Source organism: Falco biarmicus, chromosome 6, assembly GCF_023638135.1.
Source record: "Falco biarmicus isolate bFalBia1 chromosome 6, bFalBia1.pri, whole genome shotgun sequence".
NCBI classification, from domain to species: Eukaryota; Metazoa; Chordata; class Aves; order Falconiformes; family Falconidae; genus Falco; species Falco biarmicus.
The window spans coordinates 56783419-56806615 of NC_079293.1; the positions used below are offsets into that span (position 1 = coordinate 56783419).

General features: G+C 39.4%; 1 protein-coding gene across 6 annotated transcripts in view; it reads left to right on the forward strand.

Annotated features, from left to right (window-relative positions):
* The window catches only part of PTPRK (protein tyrosine phosphatase receptor type K), a 412154-nt gene that overhangs the window by 206487 nt on the left and 182470 nt on the right, over positions 1 to 23197 (forward strand). The gene's annotated exons all lie outside the window — the stretch shown is intronic.

A 23197-nucleotide genomic window follows, 5' to 3' on the forward strand; every position in this document is an offset into this window, starting at 1 on the left:
TACATAAAAAATAGTTGCAAATTTTCACCTGCCCAAGGACTGAGAGTATTATGGAGATGTTCTGTGGTGATTTCAACCTTTGAAGTAGGAGGAAGAAAAAGAAAATCTTGCTTCTTTCCACTTTTTTTTGTTGTTGTTGTTTTTGTTGTAACTTATTCAGAAGTCTGTTGAGGTGCAACCATAGCTTGTGTGTGGCAATGTCGAGTTGGTGATTTTTTTAATTTGTGCATTTTGTGTTCCGGAAGCATGTGATCTTGACTGGCAAAGGATGTGGTTGAATATTAGTGTTCATTTTTCACCTCCAAAAGTCGCTTGCTGTTTGGCCTCAGGTAAGCTATTAAGCCTCTCCTTGCTTAATTGTGTCACTTGTAAAATTGCCCGTTTCACTTTTAGTTGTGATGAGGATTAATGCTTTTAAATTGGGAAAATTAGTTGTACAAAATCTGTCTGTGGTGCTGCTGCCCATCGCAGGGGCTGTTTTGGCCAGTAAGCGCAGGAGTCAGGCACACAGTGGGCTCTTGCTTGACTCATTGGTCCAGCAATGGGCTGTTTGGTCAGTTGGCATCTAGAAGTCAGCCACTGCTTTTGGAGCCAGGACAGGGACAGCAAGTTTGTCCCCAGTTTGTAGAAATAAAAGTAGCATAGGAAATTCTCGGAGGTATGTGGTATCTGGCATTTGCTGGCAGAGGTCTTTTCCCTGGGAGACCAGTTGATTGGGGTCAACTAGGTTTTATGTCTTCCATGTAACACCAATAAAAATGTGTTTTGCTGACCATACGAGGATTTAGACTGTATGTTAACAGCTTTTTTTTTTCTTTTACTCTTTCACATGTACATTTTGTCTAGCAAAGTGCAAGACTCATCCTAATAAAATTAAATTAGTCCTGTTACAGCATGAAAACAGACTTTGTTTTGTTGTTAGAAAAGCAGGGCAAATCAATGTATTTATCCAACAAATGAGTTGTGCTGGTTTTTTTCTAGTATAATAGAGCAGTAAAATGGTGTTTAAAACACGATTCCTCTCAAAAACTGAGATAACAGTATCAAACTTCATAGTACTCTGTTTTTAAATGCAATGTATTGTCCTGCTGAGAAGCTTAGGTCATTTGATAGAGAATACCATCTTTATGGCTTGAAACATAAACTTGATAACTAGCTATCTATGCAACTGCTATATAGGTTTTATATTTTAAGGTTATGTTAATTTTACTTTTTGTGAGATTTTTGGATTGGAAGCCCAAGAATTTTAATTCTTAAAAAAAAAAGAAAAGAACAGGTAGGTTTGTGTGTAGATATATATAAATATAGATATATAAATAAAAAAAAATAAAAAGGTTAGTCTACTAAAAACATTTTCATCTATTTGACATCATGGTAGAAAACAGATTTATGTTTTATAATAGGATTTATCGCTTGCTGTTATATTTGAAAAGCAATATACAGTAATATATTTTCTTGTTTGTCTGGATAACCACTAAATAAATCTTGTTAGCCAAAAAAGCATACCCATACCCTTAGGGATCAGCTACCCCGGTGTTAAAACTGTACTGAAAATTAACCATAATGACAGGTCCTATATCTCAGTGGCACTTTAAAGCTGACATCCTGCTATATGGATACAAAAGATGATAATTTTAAAGGAAATTTTTGGGCCACTGATACGAATTGCCTTTAATAAGAGCTGGCATAGTATTGCCCGTTGTCAAAGATGACCCGGGGGAAGAGTTTATTAGTGCATTTTCTTCTAAACTGGAAGTGACAGGGCATGCTTGGGGCCCTTTTGTTACTGTTTGTAACAAATGAAAATTTCGCTGCAGAATTCTCATGCTGAAGTGTATTGATCTGTGTGTTCTCACAGCCAGAGGAGGGGAAAAAAAAATGATGAAACACAATTTACTTTGTCATGGCTTCAGTATTGCTTCCAGATCATTTTGAGTAATGATAAGGTCTTCAGTTTGTAGAAGCCAAACCTTATTGACAGCACTGGTTATTAGAGAGCGAGGGATGAGGAACAATTGTTGCCCAGTAATTCAAAACCTGGGTGTTTAGGTATGTGGCAGAGATCCTTACATCTTCCACGTCTACAGACCCATGGTACCATAATATAGGTGTAGAGGCATCTGATACTTTTCTGATTGGCAGTCCATAAATTACTCTTGGTAATGAAAATTTCCAGCTGTATAATGTACATCATGTTGAATCATCATTATTTCATTCTGAGCTGTAACAAAAGAATTACTTTTAGTGGAGTTCTGAACTTTATTACAAATGTAGTTACCTGGGAGGGATGGCGTACATTTAAAGACCCTGAGAGGGGATAACTCAATCACTGTGATAAAATTTTTTTTGTAGAAAAATCAGACTAGGGTAGGATTTGCAATTCACTTACGACATTTTACCAAAAGTAGTTCCAGTCAATGTTGTAATGTCTCATCTTTGCTTAGAGCTGGTTTTCAGCTTCCAACTCAGTGGCTGCATTGTAGTGATTGTTTTTACATGGTTTCTATGGCATTGCTGTCATTCTTGGATAGTGTAGAAGCACGTTCCCTTTCCCATTCCCTTTACAAGAAGCTTGGTGCTGCCATTACTGACTTATCCTCCTGAATATGTCCATCTAATTAATCATCTATTTGTATTTTCCCTTGGTGGCTGTTAAATTGGGGATTTCTGGGAAGGTAACTTCTTGAAGTCTTCAGAGTTGTCTGCACTGGAACTTGAGGGAGATGCTGGGAGGAACAGTAGCTGTGATGGGCAAGAGTGAACAAGAAGACACTGACAGTTCTTTTTACTGGTTTCTTACTTCCTTTTGAAAACAAGTGTATCACGATCTCAAAGTCCTTAAAGTCTTCTAAAACTTCTAAAAAGTCCTTTTGCTACCTAACATGGAATTGTAGAAATTAAGTGCCCAAAGACAACACCTGTTCCCCGGCTCATGTGTTTACTTGATATATACAGTTGTGTACACATTCCAAGTTACAGTACCAAATGCGGTAATCCTCAATCAGTTAAGAACTTAGCCCTGTAATCAGTTCTTTTACTCTGTCATTGTTCAGAGCTCTTAAACACAGACTAGAATATTTGTCTAAAGTTGGCAATATTTATCAGAAAAGTAGTCTTGTGCATCAGGAAGCGAGGTAGTTTTAATCACAGCAATTGTGGTCAATTTCTGGATTGACTTGGCATGTTAAAAGTGGCTGTCAGGAGGAGATGAAGCTGATGTTGCATTGTTGTGTTGTTTGTTATCAGAACTTTGTAAAATAATCCAAATTCAGTTTGTCTCTGATTGGAACCTCTTACACTCTGGCAGTCCTGCAGGGACCATGAATAAAATCACTATTTACTTTGGCTGCAGTGTACCTGGAAGATCCACATGAGTCATAATTTTCTATTTTGTTTTATTTTCAGAAAACAGCACTTTGTTGCTTCGATTGTCAAAAAAAAAAGAAAAAAAAAAAAAAGCAGCAGACCAGTCTCTCAAATGATATGATAATGGATTATGCTTTGTCAAGTGTTTGTATGCTTTCCCGAGTTTCTTTTCCTTTAAAGTAGCTACATGTTGTTAGCAGACTAATTGTACAAAACCTTATATTATGCCATTAAATACTACAATATCAGCAGGAAATGTGGTGTGTTTTATGTAGTGGATCTTACATAGATACTTGGAAGAAAATGTGGATTAGTGTTAAAGACAGGGAAGAAAAATAAGGGGGAAAAAATATCCGTGAATAGCTCTACCATGTGTCTGGTTCCACTGGTAAGTTCCTAAGTTTTATTTGAGTTGTAAATTATAAATTGTTTTTAATGTTTTTACTAGGTGGATGTGGCTTTTCTTTTTAAATTTTCTTCATCCAACCCAAACAGCTCTTTTGTGGTGGTGTCAAAGCAAGGGGAGGCCTACACCTTGTTTTATCATTCCAGTATGGAATTATATTCATGTCCCTGATGAATGCAAGTTAGAAACAGAAAGGAAAAGAAAAGCAGTTTTTCTCTACTGTCTTCTGACTGTTCTTCCAGAAATCACAAGTTCTGGTAAACTGACGTGTTTCTATGAGTTTATTAACGCGAAAGGGGCTATTTTGTTTCTTGTATTTGCTTTGACGTGGCAAGCACTCTCTCCTCTACGGCTGTTTTAGGGGCCAGGCATGTGTGTGTGTGTCATTATATTCTTCTTGGTTTCCCTTCCTGGACTTAGTTTGCCATCAGGAGCAGTTCTTACTATGTAAGTCTGTCAGTGACATTTCTGCCTTTCGTGTTAGAAATCCTTTTAGGGATTTTATATAGGAAAACCAACAATTTGGCTGGTCCCTGGTGATGCCAGAACACTGTGAAGATGGAGCTTGCCCCGGCGGCAAGTATTTCTCACAGGAGCATTATTTTTTTATCTTACAAGAAGTCTCTGAAGTACTTCCATTTGAGAAAGTTGTGGACCAAAGTTCACTTTCCAAATTTCACTAATACTTATTTTGTTTGGGAAAAAACTTGAACTCTCCAGACTTGCTCCAGATACGTGTCCTCAGTTTTGATACCTGGTTTATTTGTTCAGTATAATAGCAGACTAAAAAATATGCCAAGGAGAGCACTAGGTGGAAGATAAAAGTAAATAAAATTCAGTAGTCTGAATATATACTCTCTTCTTGCAAATACGCTGGCTCTTTCTGTACCAGTTTTGCAAAATGACCCACATCTGTTATCCAGTATTAAGTTCTCTGAATAGTAGATTTTATGTTTTTTGCACTTCTGATCATATCAGCTGCCATCATAAATGCTAGACAGATCAGGTTATTAGTGATACTTTGTAACGTGTTCAGAAATTCAGTCTCCAGAGACTGGTGATAGGTAACAGGGCTTTGGACTGTATCTTTGAAGAGTCTTAAGCTGCATCTTTGGGTGTGCATGTCTCTGAATTGACTAAATTTCAGAGCAAAGGGGAAACTAGAGAGAGAGAGATTCCACAGTCCAAGTTGTTGAAATCTGTGGCATTTACATCATTATCTTGGCTAAATGCCCCTTTGAATCATCACCAGACTTCTATAGGAGTAAGCAAACATTTCAATTGTGACTTGGAAAATGCATGTGGTTGCTATGCTTGGTTAAGAAGATGCATTCCTGGAGTACAAATTTTAATACTGTTACTTATTTTGGACCCCCAGCCCACCTTCAGTACTATTTTATATTCCAAGTTTTCCCATTAGTGGAAGCCTAATGCTCTCACGATTGTACCCCTGTAGGAAAAGCAGATGTCAATGTCTTAATGACTTTGCTGCAGTTGAAAAAATAATGAAATGACTTTGTGGAGGTTTTCTAAACTTTGCTGATACACACCTGAAATATAACTTGTGTTTTAAAGTGTAAGCATCCTTCAGAGAGTCCAGGATCCAATTAACTTAATCTCTTTGTGGCATTGTCTGGTTTTCATTTCTCTACTGTATTAAGATCTTATCCTCCTTAAACAGGTTTAACACAGGAATCTTCCTATTTTCAATCCTCTGTTTCTTAAGCTGGTAAGGAGGGACTGTCACCCTGAAGTCAAGTCCTGCCTCCTTTACATAAGAAGAATGAAACAAGAATGTAGGAAAATACTTCGGTAAGTCTATACGTTCACAGATAATAAATTGAGCCAGATAGTAGTCCCAAGCTCTTCATAAATCTACCATACCAGAAAGAGTAGCAGCCTCACTTTCTTCTCAGGCAACTCTTCAGTGCAAGTAACTCTGCTTGCCCTAAGGCAACTTTGTCTCTGGTTTATGTAATTAATAGGTGCATTGCTTATTTTCTTTAGAAAGCATGGGAAAGTTGCTTTTCCTGGAGAAACACAAGGAAATACTTTTCTACTAGATTTTTGAAAGAAGCCGAAGAGACTTAGATTTGGGGTTATACTTGAAATGATGGAATTGGGGAATGGTTGCGGTGGAAGGGATCTCTGGAGGTCATCTGGTCCAGCCCCCTTGCTTAAGCAGAACCACCTAGGGACAGTTTCTTGGGACTGTGTGACTTCTGAATATCTCCAAGGATGGAGACTCAACAACCTCCCTGGGGCATTCTGTGCCAGTGCTTGGTCACCCTTACAGTGGAAAAGCATTTTTTTGGTGTTCAGACAACCCTCCCATGTTCCAGTTTATGCCCATTGCCACTGGCACTGGGCACTACTGAAAAGAGTGTAGCTCCGTCTTCTTTGCACCCTTCCTTCAGATGTTTATACATATTGGCACCCCCTGAGTCTTTTCTTCTACAAGCTGACCAGTACCAGCTCTCTCAGCCTTTCCTCACAGGAGAGGTGCTCCAGCCCTTCAGCATCTTTGGACATCCCTTCACTGGACTCCCTTCAGTATGTCCATGTCTCTCTTGTAGTGGGGAGTTCAGCACTGGAACCAGCACTTGATCTGTAGCCTCACCAGTGCTGAGAGGATCACCTCCCTCAACTTGCTGGCAATAGTTTCTCTAAGGCACCCCAGGATACCATTAGCCTTTTTTTTTTCTGCCCCAAGCGGCACATTGCTGGCTCATGTTCAACATGGTGTCTACCAGAACCCCTGGGTCGTCTTCTGTCAACTGCTTTCCAGCCGGGTGGCCCCCAGCATATGCTGGTGCATGGGGTTGTTCCTCCCCTGGTATAGGACTTTGCACTTACCCTTGCTGAACTTTAACTCTTCTCAACCCATTTCTCCAGCCTGTCGAGATCCCTCTGGATGACAGTGTGACCCTCTGGCTTATCAGCCACTCCTCCCAGTTTGACGTCAAATTTGTTGAGGGTGTACTGTGTCCCATCATCCAGATCACTAATGGACATGTTAAACACGATATGCTGCAACGCTTTGTGGCAGTCAGTTTGATTGTTTACTTTTTTACAAGGGAGGAGCAAGGTGCTTTCATTTCAAAGTCCTTTCATATGTATATGACTTTTCAAAGTTTGTGTGGTACTGTCACTAAAAGTAAAACCTTGTATTCTTGACAAAGATTAGTCTCCTGTTTGGTGTGGTGGACTCTGCTTAGCCAACAGATTCATTGCAGTGTTGGCTTAGTTTGGGTGGAGAGTGTTTCTATGTCCTCATAATCCTCTTGAAGTCTTTAATATGAATTGTTGCTTTATTGTAGTGCTGTGATTTGTTCTCCAGGAAGATCTGAAACATGTAAGGTAAAGCACACATTTTGCTTTTCTCTCATAAGACATGAGTTTTTTACTGCTTGATGTAGTCTAAATCAATATTCTCATTAGGCAAAAGCTAGCCTTTTCACTGCTGGTACACATCGTTTTACTGTATTGCCTGAACTTTAAGGTGACTGATCTGGATCAGAGCAAAAGCCAAAGTCCTGTAGCCCAGTGTCCTGCCTGTGGCTGAGCTCAGTAGCTGGTGTTTGGGGCAGGGTATCAGAGAAGAGCATACGTAGAGGTGTCCCTTGTTGGCACAGGAGTGTACCTTTGCAGGGGTCTGTGCTTCAGACATCTTTCAAGGAAGGGGCAATACTTTCTGAGCTTAGACGTCAGCATTATGCCTCAGTTTCTCATTCAGGGAGATGGGCGAGTGTAGAGCAGAGGGGCGAAGTACAGAGGCAGAGATTACTGCTTGTCTTAACTCGTTTCTTCTTGAAAGTATGTTGTTTGCTCTACAGATGAAACCACAGAGCCTGTGAAAAGCGTTAAGCAGATACTAACAAAATACAAAATTAATGGTTACATCAAAAAGTGACCGTGCAAGGTGATTGAGCTGATATGAGGTGCCTTTTTTCAATCATTATTTTAATTAGATCCTCTCCTAACCAGTCAAACTCAATCCTGTTATCACTCACAGGTAGGAGTGGATAATGTATAACCTCTTGCGTTAAAGCATAGATTTATGACCTCTGTAGAGTTTTGCATAACTGCTGAATTTCTTTGCATATCGATCATAACTTAAAAAGTGCCTAATAAAAAAATAACCGTGCAGAAACCAAACTAGACTCACAGTTAACTAATTAACTGATTTGGTGCAAGGGACATTATTTACATTTTTCATTGCCTGATGTATACTGTCTCCTGACATCTGTGGTGGATGCTGATGCTGTGTGGCACTTTGGTTTGTGAGTGCAAGCAACCAGCAGTTCCTTTTGTGTTTCTTCCAAGGCTTCATCCCACCTGTATGAGAGCACGTGGGATAGCAAACCCTGTGGAAGTCCTCTTACCTTCTCTCTCCTCCATGCGCTTCTCAGTGGACACCATGATGGGAACTCTTTTTCCATAGGATCTGAGTGGGAACCAGCAGGACAAAGGGAAAAAAGATGAGGAGGAAGACTGGGGATGCTGGTAATTAGCCAGACCAATGTTTACTGGGATATTTTTATTTATTTTTTGAGTATTGCTTTTGTATACCTTAAGCTGATACGTTTCTAGGCATTTGACCACTTTTCGAACTACAAAAAGTGTTTCTTATCTATTTCCTAATTATTAGGTGCAACACTATTTTGTGTGCCATTAGGTGTGATGCTGTTTTATGTCCAAGAATGAACATGTAGTTAGGCCTGACTGGTTTTCTGATGGTTGTCTTTGACCGGGTACATTAATGAACATTCAGACAGGAATGTGCTTTCAAAGCAAATCTTCAGATTGTCCCAACTTCCTGACCCTCAGCTCTTGTCAGACCAAGGGAACTACCTTTCAGAGGGAAGTAAACCAAAAGGCAGGCGCACGTAATGCTTTCCAGCTGCCGGTAGGCTTTCAGTCATGACTAATGCTCATCTCTGGCAAAACTAACTGAAGCACCATAGAGGGAGTTGCTGGGTCCTTATCACTGACTCCTTCGCTCTGCAGGTCTGCTCCTGTTCTCCCACACCACTTGCTGACACAGTATTAGAGAAATCCCACCAGTTCATGAAACTTTTTTTTTCTCGCCTCCACCAAGATTAACCCAGAAAAAGAACTTTTGAAGTTAGGTTTGTAATCCTGGTCCCTCTTGCCACGTGGAGGAGGAATGCCTATGCTGGCCCAAGAGGTAGCTGTGCAGGACCAGGGAGGGCTGAGGCTGGGCAGGGCTTCAAGGGATCACTGGTCATTTTTCGGGTGAAGTGACAGTGAAAGGGCAGCTGTTGGCAGGAGCCTTTGCTCCTCTCCCGTGTCCCTAGCCGTGCACAATCCCTCTCCTCCTTCTCTTGGCTCTAGGGCTCATTTCACTTCCGTGGCCTGGTTCAACAAGCAAAATGGGCATCTCCCTCTCAGCCTGGCTGGGACACCTGTGCCTTACTGGGGAGCACAGTCAGCTCGCCAGAGCTGGGCCGGGAGCCCAGAGTGGGAAGAGGGCAGGAAAAGGGCTCTGTGCCTGCTTGCCAGGCAATGGGCTGCTACTTGTCCTTGTCAGGTCTTGTGGAGACCTCACCATGGTTTGGCAGTAAAATAAATACAGCTGTAGGGTTAATCAAAGTCAGTGGAAGCCTATAATAGGAAGTAGTGACCTGGGATGAACTTGGCCAGGCAGCTCGTGGTTGCAGAGGAGTTAACTGTGTGCAGCAGGCTTAGTGCCGGCTTTAGGTAATGGGTCTTCTTCCTCTGTGGCAGAGCAGGTATTATCAGCCCCTCTACAGGCAGCATAAGCTGGGTATCACCTGCTCTGCCTAATCCAGCAAAGCCAAGATACGATGCGGCTTCAACTCAACCCTGTTCAAAATTGTGTTGCTGGTGATACCACATGTGGTATTAATGATTTATTGCGTGAGTATGGTCTCACCATTTAGGTGTTGTCCTGTACCGCTGTCATTTTCTTATGTGCTGCTTTATTAGGAAAGTACACAGGTGAATCCAACCAGCAAATAAAACATTTGGGAAATTAAAATGTAATCACTCTCAACAGTGGGATCCCTGTTTGCCTTTAGATTTGATGGGAGGAAGTGCAAAGAAAAGAAAGAGGCGAAGAAAAAACACTTGGCAGGTGTCACTTCAGGGAAGAAATGAGAGGGTTTCTTTGTTTCTTATATCTCCGTTCTATCCAAGTACAATGATATGAAAATCATTTGCAGTAACGTGATTTTTCTCATCTTAATTAGAGGTGTCTCCAGACTGCCCCACCACATCAGTGCTGTATTTCACTTGGATAATTTCCCTTCCAGTATCTGGTCTGTCTCTACGTTTATTTAAATCAAATGTTTCATTTGAATACTGCAGCTCAGGATGGTCTGTCTCAGTTTAAATGCCATTGACGTTAGCAGGGAGGTTAAGCAAATATTTACTTAAGGGTAGACAAAGTTCCCTTACCTGCCATCATTTTCCAGTTTGGGGGAGGGGAAAACCCCTCTAGGTTTGACATCTCTGTGTATTGTGCAGGGTTTTTAAAAAGTGTGCCGATGAGTAGATGCATGGTAATGATGAAAAGGAGTGCATTTGGAATTCAACATAGATGGCAGAAAATGCAGGATGTCAGCGAAGCCATATATTAAAGGGAATTTGAATTGGAAACTGAATCCCAGCCTGCCACTGGGGGCATTTTGATCATTTTGATTTATTAAACTTTTATAGCAGCATTCAGATGAAGCTGAATTAAAACGCTTAGTCTTGGGTGGTTTATGGTACACAAGTCATCATGCTAGTGAAGTCTTGCCATGATCAATGGAGAGTTAATCTAAGTTCCTTTTTGAATGCAGGTGCACCTGTGTGCTTTAGTATGTATTTAAAAATCTAATAGTGTTCTGATACCGAATCACTTAACAAAAATACAAAGTGAAGCCACCACTGACATTAATTTTCAGCTGCATTTGAGTGAATCTTGCTATTAAATTGTAGATGAACTGCAGAAACACAAACTGCATATATATTCCTATACCGATTTTATATTTTAATAATTATGAGTTGTGAAATACCTAGCTATGGAAAAATAGCAATATTTCCTTCGAAATGGATCATATTCCTAAAGGCATAAGATGCCTGCACTGTAGTACTGTCCTGACCATCTGCCGGCTTCAGCAGCTGTACATAGTCTTACTGAGCACTGTCTCTGCAATAAAAAGAGATCAATTACTATTAGAGTGGCACTGCAGGTTAAAGGCATTACAGGTTCGCACTCAGTTTTCCAGCAGAGAGATGATGCTTAGCTGCAAATGGGGAATGATGCAAAAGATGGATGAGGCAGAGTTCAAGGAGCAGTAATGTGAGAGTCCGGCACTATCATTCCAAGCTGTCTCAGAGACATGATGGATGGTTCAGTGGCAAGAAGCAATAATACCAGGTGATGAGAGATTCATCTCCAGATCTTGAGCCCACTGCATGCTGTCTACCTGTTGGTGTTCTAGTGGCATAATGATTCCTGATGCGTTATGAAGAGCTAAATTACTGTACTTAAGCAACTAAACTGGTATGTTGAATTTAGTAACCCAGATTTTTTGGCAGCTGCTAGAAAAGCAAGTAGCATATCAAATGCTCCTGCACATTGTAAATTTAATTACCTCATATTTATGCATAGTACTTGTTGACAGGATCTTGTAAGCTATGCTAATATGGTAGGTAATTTGTTACCTCCAGAAATCACTTTCCATGTGCCTTCTGATCATTATCATGAAACATGATAAATGATCTAGCCCATGAGGTGTAAAGGAAAATGAAATGGATAATTAGATTCTATGTCTAAATTGTAGCTGGAATAGTTGTTGCAATTATTGGAATTTATCTCATAAAAATATGCTTTGCGATATACTAGTGACCTTCAATCATCTTGGTTGGGGCATTATTTGAGGATAATTTTAAAGAGATTACAAAAAGTTTACTCAGAGTAGTTTGGATATAAGTGTTTTTTCTTTCCTAAAGAGTTTTAAATATTTGTCTGTTTAATAAATCGTATCATGGGATTATCCTGTTAACTGCTAGAAGATAGTCTATTTGCAGAATTCTACAGAAAATGGTGAGAACCTTATCTGCCCCTCCTGAAGAAGAGGGAAGCTTAGTTACGTAGAGAAAGGAAGTTTTCTTCCTGCTGAGATGCAGTGTTGAATTTGAATGTGATGGTTTGCTAGAGAGCTTGTCATTGAGACTGATAGAACTGCAAACAGGCACGTCTTGGAGAAGGTTTAAGGAGTGTTATAAGGAAAATGAATGTGTTTCCCCTGTTCCCCAGGTATGGGAATGCTGCTAGTGGCAAGAGTTTGTGCCCTGCCTTCTTGGAGAGGAAGGATGACACTGTTGTGCGGGGACTGAAATTTGAGTTTTCAGCTCTTCCCTAAATGTAGTGTGATTTTGAAGTGTGTGTGTTATTTTTGGTTGGTTGGTTAGTTTGGGTTTTTTAAACTGCTTTGTGCGCAGGACCTCTTCTGTAACTTTTCATGTAGTTATTCTCTGTCCCTTTTTCTTAGCCATTTAACTTCTATAACTTGTAGTGTATATTGTATTGCCAAACATTTTGAGTTTACCATCCCAGTTGATATCTGTATGTGGTAATAAGTGCAGTTTTTCACTTTCCAGATTGTTTATTAGTAAATGAAAGAGAAAATTTCCACTCATGAGCTTGTGGACCAAACAGATGCAAACCTCAGTGAACCGTGTTAGCAAAAAGTGAGAGTACCTTCTTAGGAATCAAAAACTGCATAGAATTTGCCTATATTAGAAACCTTACAGCCTAATAAAAATGATTAGTAGGGATAGTAGGGAAAATGTTTCAACACTCACTTTACATGCATTACCTTTATCCTCCTGGAAAGGAGGATTTAAGTACAAAATATGTTCTTAAACAATGTGATCTAAAAGGCTCAGATCTTGCATGTTGTTGGGTCAAGGCTTGTAAAATAGGGTTGACATCCAATGAGGACTTCTTGTATTATTAAGAATTATAGTCCTAACTTTGTGTAAATTACTGAATTTGAATAAAGAAATAACAGTAAAGATACTTTGCTCAATTTAGAGGTTTTGTTTAGCTATTTTCCCCAAATAAATTAATTATACCTTCACTGAATTTAAGCTTTTTTTGTAATTGCCAAGCATCTTATAAGTTAGTTTCTGTAGCCTAGTGCAATGTTTTATTCAGTTTTTTCAGTATTTATATTAACTTTTTGCACCTTGTGTCTGTTTTGTAGTAGATTCCGTAAGCCATATGGAACTGTACCTGTTTGTGGACACGGAAGAATACTACAAAGTGTCAATGCCATACATGTTTTTTGTAAAGCTGTCTGTAGACCAGCTTACTCATTTCCTGGGGAAATCAAGATTAGTGTATTGTATTGATTTCCAGATCTATTTCACTATCTAATTTTTATATATATATATATACACATACATATATATACACATATATATATGTGTGTGTGTATATATATACACTTTTTTTTTTTACCCTGAAGTTGTAGTTCACAGTTTATGTGGAAATCTCAGGTTTATTCTTACATTTACAACCTTGTGGTAACATAAGGTGATTGTTAGGGGTTTTTTTGGTTTTGAGGTTTCTTCAAACAACTAGAGATGTAAAGGCTACTGCTTTTGAAGGGAGATATGAGTAAACCAGATACTTTGCTTTGGCTTAAAAGTTGAGATTGTAGTCTCATGATTGTTTGTGCTTGCTTTGAACTTCACTCTAACTTTGAAATGTGGTGACAGTAGTTAGAATTATCTTGACTAATGATATATTCTTTGAATTTCCACTTCTCTTGGACTGGGTGACTTGTATGTCCTAGAGAAAACAAGATACACTCAGTGTGATCAAGCTTCTGATCTATGGGTTGCATCACCAGCCATGGGAGTATTTTCCCCTTCTCTTTATTGGGAATAGAAAGGAGCAGCTGTCTGGGAGTATACAAAGCACTGCTTCATGATGGCAAACATATACTTCCAAGGTTCATTTGTAGGGTGGATTTATTTTAATATGTGGGGTTGTGGCACAGTTCTTCCTTTGGACATACGCAGCGTAGCACTTGGTCACCTTAGTGGACTGAGGAAGAGGTCTCTTGTATTTCTGTAGCTGAAGGCTTGGGTCATCTTACAGTATAGAGGTTTTCCCCTTGCAAGCCAGACAGGAACATCCTGTAGCATTTCTGTGTCTTTTTGCCCCTTTCTAGTCTAGTCCACCCCTGTCCCAAGGCAAGGGGAAAGGTGTTGATTCAGAATATAAGAAGAAAAGCAGCATTTCTGCAGGTGACCCTCCCATGCTCTCAAACCAGCTTCTGATTTCTGTGGTGTCTGAAGACAAAAGAGTGAGCAAAGCCAGTACAGTTTTTCCAAGTATAGTGGTGACTGAAGCAACAACTGCTTAGTTCTTTAACAAGTTAAAGGAGTTTGGGTGAAATCAATGGAGCTCGACATTTTTATAGTGGACAAGCCAGAGTCGTGCCTGTGATGTTTTTTTCCATTTTGCTTTTACTTAGGTGAAACATGGCATATGTTCCAAGAAGCTGGTAAAGTAGACAACTGTGGGGAAAAAACCTTGCTGCAAACTCACTATTGGTATTTCTGCAGAGATACTTTTCTTCCCGTTGTTCCAGGAGCAGCTTTAGACTGTTATTTGAAGCAAGGGACTCAAACCTTACTCCTGTGATGACTCTGCTAGCTCACTGCCTGCTGCCTGCAAAGTTCCACTTGTCGTCCTCTCAAACCAAGGCATTTGGCCTATGCTCCCATCCAAGAAACCAAATCAGCTTTGCTACTAATTTTTTAGTTGGCATCATGTTAATGCATCGTCCAGACTATGTGCCTCTCCTCTGTCTGGTTCTGCAGGGGAGCAACTTGTCTCGCCAGATTTCTCATGCCTCTTGACTCTTGCGTTGGCTGTCCTTCAGCAAGTTAACGAAGTGATGTGACACACATTCACAGGTTGCCATTAATACCCTTCTCTGCTAGTTCTCATGAGTATGGCATGCTGCAATCCTCTCTTTTGACATTGCCTTCTCTTTCTGATTTTTTAATTTTGTACCAGTAGGCCCTCTGTTAGACTTTCTGCAATGTGATTTAACTCTGCCATCTTTTGTGCGCTACCTGCAGGTTGTCACTTTCATCAGTGGAGCTGCAAAAAAGCTGTCAGGTTGAATGCGCCAATAAATGACAATGAGGTAATTGAAAGATGGTTAAAAAGTCTATTTTACTAGAAAGAGTAACTTGTTTCCTAAAACGTTTTGTAAAAGCCATATAATTGGACACTTCAAGAAAAAGATAGAACTGTGCCAACTTTCTCGCTGGCTGTAGACATGTTCACGATATATTTTGAGTTCAGGCTTAGAGACTGCTCTTCTTCCCTGAGATTTGTCTTTGGTTTATGTGAGAACCTGCCTCCACCTTCTCATTTTTTCTTTTCACTGCTGAAGTTCTTTAATTTCAGCTATTCCTTAATGCCGTTTTAGGAATCTGTTTAACCTTCCTCTTGCATTTTTCATTCAACATGGCTGCTTAAAGAAATATTTCATGAGTTTTATTTTTCCTGGGAACACCTCCAATACTTGACCTCCAAGTATGTGGACTTTGCAACAGAAAGAATTGTGCCCCAGTGACACTTCTCTTCCCCCTAAATTACCCTTGTTATCAGTGACATTTTCACGAGTAGAAACAAAGTGATCCTCCTGTTTTACTTATAGTTGTTCCAGGAGCAGCTTTAGCCTGTTCTTTGAATAATATAAAAGGTTAAAGAATTGATTGAGAGAGCGCAGGCTGGTTTTTTTATTCAGGCCAAGCCAAATGGCTTTCAAAAGTTTATCAAGCAACTTTTTGGAGTTGCAGACAGATAAGAAGGGTTTAATTCATGTTTTGTTTTGACCACATTTTGTTGCCCTTTATGTATAAACAAAATGAACCCCAAAAGAGTAATTTAATGGTATGTCAGTGCTTCCAGGCTGGAACAAAGAGTTTGTTAAAAATATGTAATGAAAGGAGGAGAATGCTCTTGCTTTGAAGCTGAACGTTTGTACAGCTGCTAGTGCTTACATCAAAAAGGTGAGATGCAGGGGGGCTGGGAATTGTGTTCCAAACAGTACATGGTATGTGCAAACTGTCACCTTTATTAAGGAGACTGTCCCCTAAGACATTTGCACCATTAGGACTTCTGATAATTAAAACGAACTATATTTCAGCAAAAAGACAACCTTCTGGCCAACTGACTAAGCAGATGCCAAGTGGAAGCAAATGAAACTAAGTTGAGCTCTCAGGCAATTAACAAAAATTAATGGACCAGGTACCTACAGTCTGTTTCCTGCGGATGTCGGTTCGGTGTCCTTGCACTTCCAGCTCTGCTGACTTTCAGGGGTTTGGTACCTGAGGTTTCCTTACTGAAACTTGCTGAGATTTATCACCTCCTTAGCAAAGCTCATGGGATTCCTGTGGGGGATTAAAAACTTGACAGGATTCCGGAATTTTAAGCAATTGAGGAGGAAATATTGAAGTGATCCTTTGATAGCAAGAATCCTGTTTTGACTCACAGTGTTGGGGTACGGAGGAGGCCTTCCAGAGGCACTTGTGCTCATTAAAGAGCTGAAGCATATCAGTCACTCTTTGGTCTGGTTTCAACGTGAATTCTGAAAGGTGCATCTCCATACTGCTGTAATTAATGAAGTTTTCTAATCTGTGAAGGATTTTTTTGCCTATTCTGTTTTTGACTGATTCTGTGCCTCTTGAACAGATTCATACACTGACTGTTTATTTGTTGGACCTTTCATGAAATATTTATGTAGGCATGGACAACTGCTCTATGCGTGCATCACTGTTTGATGCAGATACACCAAAAGGCACGGTCCTACTTCTCTTTTCCCTCTCCCACTCCCAGTGACACTATTCCTGCTTCTTTGCCAGCACAACTGTATTTGTATTTCTCTGCAGTGAGCTGACCGAGGCCCTAAACTAACAAAACCCCCCAGACATGGTAGGAAGAACTGGGTATTTCATGTTTGGGTGGTTTTCTAACAGTGGAACCACTGGTCTGGAAAAGATGGAAAGACCAGGGAAGAGGTGATAGTTCGCTCCCAGCGGTGGCATGGTCGTGTTAGGTTGGCTTAGCTATAATGTGAAACTGCATCCTCAATCTGCTTTGCAAGTGTATTACACTACACTGCAAAAATCTTCGTGCCTACAGGGAACTGTGGTGTGGAATGGTTCCTGAGATAAACACCGCTGTCTTGGTGGTTTTGGTTGTGGGTTTGTTTTTTGGGTTTTTTTTTTTTCTGTAGCAGCTTCCTTGTATGAACATGCCCTTAGAGGAGTTGATATGACAGAAGGGGGTTGACAGGAGATACTAGTATGTTCCCTCAAGCCCACATTATCTTGTCATAGTAGAGGAGATAACCAGATACCAGAATGATGTGCCTTAATGTCATAGCCCTGAACAGAAAAACCTGCAGTAAACCTCATCTTCAGATTGTTAAGAAGAACAGTTGGACTTGGTATGGAAGAGGAGACAATCTACCAAACCCCTAAAAGTAAATAAAAAGAAAAAAAAAAAAAGGTTAGGTAAGTAAAATATCTCTTTCAAACTGAATGTCTGATTCAATTCCAGTTCAGAATGCTAATCAGGACATTTGAATACATAAATACAATACACTTGGAGTGACTTTTCCACAGTATACTAATGAAGTAAGCTAGTATGATTTGTGTGGGTATAATTAAAGTGTAGAAAAGCAAACTTGTGTAGTTGTTGTGCCAGTAGTAACCAACGAATAATAGGATAGTGCAGTGATGTGTGCATAGCTGTTTGCTATGAAGTGTATTTGAAATATTCACCCACAATAAACCCTTAAAAAGAAAAAGTAGGGATGAAATGCACTCTTGTCAAATGATCTGTTGAGTCTAAATTAAAAATTTTCTTCTGCTGAAGAAAAAGTGACTTGCGACATTAGAAGTAATTAAAGTTGCTCAAAAGACTTTTAAAAGGAGGGAGGCAACCAGAGAGCAAAAGTAGTATACTGAAAAGCAAAGGATTATGAACCTGGATGACAAAAGTGCCACTAAAGACTCTTAGGTGGAATTACAGGTGGTGGTGTTTGGGGTTTTTTAATATTCAGTTAATATATGGTGTAAATGACATAGGACATGAGCAGAAACACTTTATTAAATAAATTGAGTAAATTAGACAACATATCAAGGGATAATATCTAGGTTGCTTTAGTGTTTTCAAAGGGTACCTTGAGCTGCAGCAATGTTACTGGCCCCCTTCCATTACCCATTTTTTTCTTTTATGTGTTGTTGAGAAAGAAATGATAAGTAATTCAGACCAAGGAAAGTATAAACACCACAGGGTTAGAATACTTTACCAGTGGGGGTACTGTTTATACTGACTGTGAAACAAAGGGAGACAGCAGGGCAAAACATTTTGGCTTGGCAGGAGAGGCTGTGTAGGCAAGTGGTAATTTTATCTTCTTTTAAGGTATTTAAGAATTGTAAGCCCCAGTAATACTCATGGATTGGTCTGCAGTGAGAGGAAGAGTTAAAGAGTTCAAACAAGCTATTTTACTTGCTGACTTTGTTTATTTTCCCTGTTTATTTTCCCACACACATTAAAGGGGTGATAGGATGGGAGAAAGATTTTTATACTATGTACATGGGATGACTTAGTGCAGGTACAATATAATTATACCCTTCTTATTACATCTGTATTATGTTAACTTTCAGGAGTGTATATCAACAGAAAATTAGTATTTTTTTTTCAATTGGTTAGCTTATACTGCTTTAATTTGGTGAAGTAGCTTTCCATTCAAGCATTGCAAAAAAAGAAACTTGATCATCTGTAATGAAATGGAAAGGAAATGTGGCTGTAAAACCATGCACCATTCACACCCTGAAATAAGAGGTGAGTTGGAGCATTTATAGTTTTATGCAGAGGGCACTCACCTAGCATTAATTGAAGCCAGTGTTTGTCTCTTTGTCCAACATTCAATCGGTAACGTGACCACTGCTGGTTTGGTTTTGGTTGTTATTTTTTCCTTCTGGAGAACACGATAATAACCTCAGAAAACACTGCTACTGGGCCAAAAATCTACTTACTTTAGTATATAAGCTTAGGGGAGGATGTAAGAATGGGAGAGGCGCACAGTGATATACAACCTTTATACATCATCATAGCATCTAGCAATCTGCAGCTCAAGATTTATCAAGCCAAAGACTATACCAACGTATTTGTGTGTAATATCCTTGATGAACCTTGTATGAATTTGTCAAACGATTTTTGAACTTGTGTTTTTGCCCATCATCCTGCAGTTATGAATTCCCATGCTTAACTCAAGTTAAAGTACTTCCCTCTGAAGCTGCAGGCCACTTTTTTTTTTTTTTAATTATTATTCACCATCTTTTTTCCAGTGGAAGATATAGCAAAAGTAGTTCTATATTAATCTTTTTTATGCCACTTGTCATTTCATAAACATCTAGCATGTATTCCTTCAATCATTATTATTTCATGTTAAGTAATCCAAAGTTATTTAGTAACTCCACAAACTGAAGTTGTCCTAGGTCTTTAATAACTTCCCTTTGGCCTTTTCTGTGTCTTGTCTTCTAGCCCATCCAGCAGGAGATAGAAAGAGCAGATCTATGTCTTTTAGTTTAGATGAGAGAACATACACAGTAGCACAAGATACTGTATTTTCTTTTGTGTTCTTTTCCTAATAACCACTGATACCTTATCTGTCTGGGGTTTTGTCTGAATTGAGGTGATATGGTTATGAAATTCCCCACAGAGATATTATTCCTGTCTGATTGTACTGATTTAGAGTCCATAAGGGATTTACCCCCCTCACATGCACTGCTTTGTGTTTATCAGCTTTGACTATTTGCCATTTTATTTCTTAAATCTTTAGTATCTTAAGGGAAACGAGATAAGCTGGATGCATCTATTCACAAAATACTACCACTGCAGATAAAAACATTGCTGTGCTAATTGGAGCCATGACTAAACCCTATGTTTTCTTCCTGACCTTCTAGGTGGACACATGACTTAATGAATGTGTTGCAGGAAATGGTTCAGCTTCAATAGGAGGGATGTAGAGACTCTCCTGAGAATCCCTGAGCCTGTAGGTTAAGGTGCTGTCCTGGGAAATGGGAAGTCTTTGCTCAAATCTTTGTTCCAGTTCAGTCAGACAAGAGGAATGGGTATGGAATGCCCTTCTGCTGAGAGACTGAACAAGCCACTTCTCTATAGACACGATCCTGAACTACGCTCGGAATGCCCCGTGTTATTATCTAGTGCCCCCATGCAGCTAGGCTGAAAACTCAAAACATGTCATTTTGGCAATGCTATCATAAATGCTTTTTATTGCAGCTATTTGTTGAATTTGGATTAATTATTAATTTTTTTATCTTAACCCTCTCAACTTTTAATGAGTGCTTTGCTTTCCCACTCCCAGAAAACAACCAACCTCAGCCTATATAGCCATTTCATTCCTAGAGAGAAGGAAGATTTATTTTATTTTTTTATGTGGAGTTATTCTGTTTTCAGTTCCTAAGCCTCCACACTTAGGAAGGTATGAAATATGTGTGTGTGAGAGATTGGTTTGTGGTACCCTATATTCTTGACTGTAACCAAAGTTAACTATAAAATAGGTTTCCTGCACTTGTGTGGCCCTGAGAAAGGGATTATTTGAGGGCTGGAGAAAAAGCTGGAATTGGCTTTGTGCTCAGAGTTGTTTAGCCTCTGAATTTTCACCAGCTGGATGTGGGTACTAAAAAGAAGGATTTGCACCCTGGGAACATGCCTCAGAAGTCAGGAAAACAGCCTGTGCCAGCATGTCAGTGGTGAGAGCTTAGAGATATACATCTAGCGGATCGCTGACAGTTCTCAGTTCGGTGGCCAAAGTAAAACTCATGTGGATTTTGGAAGGAAAAACTATTTTAAATAAAAAGGGGAAGGTTTAGGGGACTTTTAAAATGTCAAAATGCTGTGTTGTGGCTTGTTATGTTTGGAAAAAAGTTGTGTACACCTATTCTGAATGTTTCTGTAAACCCAGCTTGCCTTTCCTGTTACAGGGTGGGGAGGAGGGTGAATACCAGGCAGAGACTTTCTTGAAAGCAGGCAAGATAATTATTTGGATCCAGAGGTAGAAGCTTAAATACAGTTCACTGGGGCAACTTCACCAGTCCTCTGACTGAATTGGCAGAACTGCTTTCTTTTCTTGAAACCACATTTATCAGAAGAGTAGCGAGTCCCAGGAGAGAGGTTTCCTGGTGTTTGCAGTTATTTAAAACCAACCAACCAAACAAAAAAAATCTTTCAAAGAATACTCACATCAAAAGTTTGAGGCAGGACTTTGGGATCTGGCAGGAAGAGTCATGACATTCCTTGTCATGACATTCATGAAAAGCAGCATTTAAAGTTCCTGAAAAAGTGCTACTAGCTTTGTGTACTGCGGCCAGCAGAGTTTGCTGATAAAATTATGCAACATTTGTTCTCCATGGTTACATGTTTTTGTTACCAATACTTATGTTAAATGTAAAGGCTTCTTTAAGGTAGCGATCCCATTTGTTTAATTGGTAATATAGTGACATCTGATTTATTTTTGTCTCCAAATACTATTGTAACGTGTTCTTAGCAGCTTGGTTCAACTTGCAGATCCAGCAAACAGTCTCAGACAAAATGCCCATATACACAGGCAATCTGAATTTAATAATGAATATAGTTTACTTGTGTAATCTTTGAAGGTAGCAATCTCCATAATGGTGTATTATTTTAAACTTTATTATTAGCAGCAATCTTGTATTGGGAGAGGAAAGCTGTACTGTCCAATTTCTGCTCTAGTAATTTTTTTCTCTCATTTTTTTCTGTAGTGTTGTTGATTTTGTTTGCCTTTCCTATGTGAATACACAAGCCTAGTTACTGAACTTTCAATGTCCTAGCTCAGCGTGAAGAGATGTTGATTAGCATCATAATCAAGAATTAAAACATGCAGTAGTAGAATAGGAAGCTGTATGTTCTCAGGTTTGTTCATCAAAAAAATAAGAGAACTTAAAGTGATTAAAGTAAGGTAGCAAAAAATAATGGAATTATTCTTTTAATTTTACTATTATAGAAGCATATTTTATTTCAGGTATTAAAACTTTGATGAGATGGGAATCAGCTCAGTTGCCTGAATTAGGGCAGTGTATAAAAATTATCATTTATCTTGCCCCATATTTGATATCCCTGTCTTTGGTTTAGCCATTAACTATCAAAATTCCTGAATTTAAATAGAGAATAACAGAATACAGGAGCACAACAAGGGACAGTGACAACTGTTCAAACCAAGGATTCGACTAAATCAGGATTCTTAAGCAGTGGCCAGAGGAGGACTTCTCAGGAGGAGAAAAAGCTTAATAAGCATACATGACCTCCCCTGATACCTTCTCAGTATCTGATTCCTCTCAGCAATGGTGCTGAGCCTGGTGGGTGTCTGATTAGTAAGGAGTAACCTTCATTTGCCCACAGCACAATTTAGTAATGAGTCTGCTACTTTTTTCAGCATGAAGAGTGCTTCCTTCCTCCTTTAATTTTTAGTCTGCCTTCTGCTAGCTTCACTTAATGATGTGTATTTGCTCTATTGGAAAAGGCAAAGATTAATTGAATCCTAACGTCTCTCTGGTGTGTCATTTTTGTAGAGCTCTGTCACAATATTACCCCTAGATCATCTCTTTTCCAACATGAAGATCCCTACCCTGCTCAGTTGTTTCTCGTATCAGGGGTGTTCCATGTTTTCAGCCACCAGTGTTGCCTTTTACTGAAACCCAGCCATAAATAGGCAGATGCCTCGACGTTAACAGGCAGATCGGGAGGGTGTTCAGGAGGGTACTCTTTAGCTGATGAGCACAGTGTTTAACAACAGTGTTGCCACATCCTCCCACCTGGTGGACGTGCAGACTGGATTTCAAAGCCAAGCTTCCCCAGTTGTCTGCCATCATGTTGTCCATTTGTTCTGAGGGAACACTTCTATAAACTCAAGTGCAAGAGCTTCTGCCTCTCAGTTGAGTGGTATACTATGGTATGCAACCCGTATCTTAAGGTACAGTTAACTTTTAATTGCTAATTAGTGAACGTCAAGCACTGTGGATTAGTTGTGCTGTGTAGATCTACAGACACTTAAGCTGGCTTTTATTGATTGTCCTCTTAAGTTATGATTGAATGGGTCTATTTCTTGTGAAATGAGAAAGACAATCAGTGACTTCCGATTCAGATTTTTCCCAGTGTAAGCAGTCATGCTAATCACCTAAATGTTACTACAGAAAAGCAAATGTTTGTGTCAGTAGAAATAAGCTGCAACACTTGGACTCTGTTACTGTACTCAGGGAGCTAGTATTCCAGAGTAAATGGTGGGGTTTTGTCATATTGGTACT